Source organism: Octopus bimaculoides, chromosome 15 (assembly GCF_001194135.2).
Source record: "Octopus bimaculoides isolate UCB-OBI-ISO-001 chromosome 15, ASM119413v2, whole genome shotgun sequence".
NCBI lineage: Eukaryota > Metazoa > Mollusca > Cephalopoda > Octopoda > Octopodidae > Octopus > Octopus bimaculoides.
In genome coordinates, this window is record NC_068995.1 from 33,299,999 (window position 1) to 33,304,014 (window position 4,016).

The window sequence follows — 4,016 nt, forward strand, 5'->3', positions numbered from 1 at the left end:
GCAAGCTACTTACCACACAGCCACTCCTATATATATTTATATATGATGGGCTTCTTTGAGTTTCCATCTACCAAATCCATTCACAAGGCCATAATTAAAGACACTTGCCCACATTGCCACGCAGTGGGGCTGAACCTGGAACCATGTAGTAAGAAGCATACTTCTCACCACACACCCATGTCTATACCTTGTTTTACATATATTAAATTTTGCTCGTACTCTCTCTCTCTCTCTCTCTCTCTCGCCCCCCCCCCTCTCTCATAATCCTACATTTATTAATTGTCAATAAGTTTCCTCTATTGGGTTTAAGGTATTACAACAGTCCTGACCAGCTCTGCCTGAGTAAACCTATGATATATGGTCAACCAGCTAATTAATGAATTGTATGACTTATAATCTATATGAAGTGGAAGTATACAATGTTGTTAGAACAATCAAGACATTTTAAAATATTCATTAATTCCAGCTGTTAAACATTTTTAAATGATTCTCTGTTTCCCATGAAATAAAAAACAGATGTTGTTTAGGAGAGCGCTAACATTCCTTAAATTAGGCAAGCATTCAATTCAGTGATAGATTTAACACATCAACAACAACAAACACAAGCCACCAAGAGAGCCTCGAAGTGGTAATTCAACCTGCAATAGATAGCAACCAAATTTCCCTCAAATTAGTCCCTACCATCTAAACAGATAAACTGGATATGTAGTTTGGGTCTTCAGAAAAAAATAATTTAGATTGTTGTTGCTGGAATATTTTGATCATAGGTTTTATTCAATGACAACAAAGCACAAACTAATGTTGGAGCTGCTAATCTGATTGCTGACCTAATATTAATAGCAACTAAATCTTGCCCAAATCACGCCCATCTTAAAGGAGATGTTGTATAATGTGTTCTGGACAAGCCTATCATCATTATCATCATCATTTAACATCTGTTTTCCATCATTTAACATCTGTTTGGATGGTTTGACAGGAGCTGGTCAGTCAGAAAGCTGCCCAGGCTCCATTTGTTTTGGCTTGGTTTCTATGGCTAGATGCCCTTCCTAACACCAACCACTTTATGGAATGTACTGGGCGTTTTTTTACATGGCCCTAGCATGAGTCTTTTTTTATGTGGTACTAGCATGAGTGCTTTTTATGTGATTCTGGTGCCACCATGAGTGACTTTTATGTGGCACCAGCACAAAAGCATTTTACATTGCACCAGCACAGTCTGAGGAGATGAACAAAAGATAGCTGTTATAGTTTACCCTAGGTCTGATTCATCAGCTCTGGTATTATGAAACAACAACAACAAAGCATATATTTCCTAGTCTAAATGGCACTGGAAACTCATAGAAAGATTAGTAGTTTCTGGTCTTTAGCTTTTAACACTTTTAACTAGCTTCAACCAGTAAATTTTATTTTTCTTTGCTAGAATAACATTTACCAAACTTATTTTGTCACAGAACCTATTTATAGATTTTTCTGATAACCCTTTGCCACCTAGTTTATATAAGAAATCCAGCGATATATTATCCCATATTGTTTGGTTCCAGTTCAACCCTGAATAACCAATTCAATTACACTGTGTAACACGATTTTTGTCCTTGGTTAGCAACTGTTATTTCCTATTTGCTTACCCCTAGAAAGCATGGAAAATGACTAATATTACCTTCAAACTTTGCTTTTGTTACATTTATTCAAACACCAAAAAATCCCTCTCAACACATGGCTATGATACTCCCCCACCACTCCTGCTCATGATCAGAGATGCACATATTTTCAACCACTAAAGGACATGCTCAAGTGGTTAAGGTCAAGCAAATGACAAACAAATTTGTGCTATTGAGCAGAATATTTGCTATAACGATATTTCTGCTTCAGTAACTCAATGCTAAATCTGCTTGAAATGTAATGGAAAATAAGTCAGTTTCAAAACATCGATGTCTAGGTCACAAAAACAAAGTTTGAAGGGAAAAGTAATCATTGCCATTGATTTCTAGATAGAAGCAAATATGAAATAACACTTACTGACCAAAGACAAACAAAAAATGAAAATTCTGTTACACAAAGTCATCAATACCATTCTGATTGTTATCATTATCTACTTTTTGCTTCTAAGCATATTAGGTAAAGCTCCGGAATACTGACCCTTAAAGTCTTGTACCTCAAGGGAAAGGACTTGATTTTTTTTACATTTCTTTAGTATATTGATGTTTCATATAATGGGAATTATGATTCTAAAACATTTTTTCCAAAAATTTCAGTTTTTTTATATTTTTACTCCCCATTTCCATACTCTTTCCCTTTCCCATGAGGTAAAAGATTCCAGGGACAGCAATTCTAAAACTCAACCACATACATCTAGGACAACATTTGTCAATACTTCCTTTCAGTTTTTTTAAGACAGTATGGTGTGATTTCAGGTAGACTAAACTGCTATTTCTAACAGATCAAATGATGATGTATGGGCCATTGAGTTGTTTCTCATAGGTAAATTACTAAATATAGAGAATTACAGCATAATTTCAAAGAAATCATCATGGTTTATATGAAATACTGAAATGAAAACAAAATATTATTATAGTGGTGGTACTGCAGTAGTTGTAAAAGCAAGAAGTCAATAATTTCTTCTATCATTACATCTCATAACAAAGTACTTATAGCTTATCTCAATGCTTTTTGCTTTCTGTCTTCTATACATGCTTTTAAAATGAAAGTTCTTTTTCACCTTGTAGTAAACAATATTTTGTTTACATCTCAAAAACATTAACATACATATACAGGGAGTTCTCAAAAAATGCATGTACACGTTAAATGAATATAAAGACAAGATTTATTAAAATATATTTCATCATCATCACCATCATTTAACGTCCATTGTCCATGCTGGCATGGGTTGGATGGTGTAACCAGAGCTGGTAAACTGAGCTGGCCGCACCAGACTCCAATCTGATTTAGCATGGTTTCTATGGTTGGATGCCCATCCTAACACCAACCACTTTACAGAGTATGCTAGATGCTTTTATGTGGCACTGCACAGATGCTTTCATGTGGCTCCACATGGGTAATTTTATGTGGTACCACATGGGTGCTTTTATGTGATGCCACACAGGTGCTTTTTACATGTCGCCGTACAGGCACTTTTACAAAGCACTGCATGGGTACTTTTATGTGACACTGCCATGAGTGCTTTACACTAGCAGAAGGATCAGTCTTAAAACTTTTGCTTTCAAAATTTAATAAAATCTACAAACATAATTTAGCTATTTTATCAATGTCTGTTTTCAAAGAGATTCTGGTCCAGGCACTGATTACAACATGAAGCAATAGAATCACAAACATCAAGCAACATTACATAAGGTATTTTAGCACATTCTTGTTCAATGGTTGCCCTCAATTCGTTGACCGTTACAGGTTTCATACCATAAACTTTATTTTTTAAGTATCCCCATACAAAAAAGTCTAGTACTGTGAGGCTCAGTGTACACAGAGGGCATTCTACTGCACCTCTCCATCTAATCCACTTGATTGGCAAAATGTCTTCAAAGTATACTCTTACATTGCTATGATAGTATGGGGGGGTGTCCCACCTTGTTGGAAACAAAACTCCACATCTTCAAACTCCTCTTGAATACTTGGCATGACAGATTATTGATTGTTGCAGCAAATCCAAGTAAAAGGGAGCAGTCACAATGCCATACAAAAAGAATGGTTCAATTAATTCTTTTTATCGTTTTATGAGCAGCCACGCCATACTGTAACTCCTGATAGTTTAGCACGATGTTTCTCCATAGTATGTGCTTTCTCAGTCCCCAGTGGGTGCAATTGTGGTGGTTAATTATACCATTTAATTTAAATCTAACCTCTTCACTCCAAACAATCTTTGTTGCAAAGTATGCATCTTTTACACATTTTGCCAAGTACCAACTGCAAATCTCCACTCTTCAGTTCAGGACTTCTTCATAGAGTAGGGACTAAGTTAGGTAACCTTAAACTCTAGAATTGTACCCAAGATACTATACATATAT

General features: G+C 35.6%; 1 long non-coding RNA gene across 1 annotated transcript in view; it reads right to left on the reverse strand.

The window, feature by feature from the left end:
• The window catches only part of LOC106880616 (uncharacterized), a 21,515-nt gene that overhangs the window by 4,398 nt on the left and 13,101 nt on the right, over window positions 1–4,016 (reverse strand). The window lies entirely within an intron of this gene.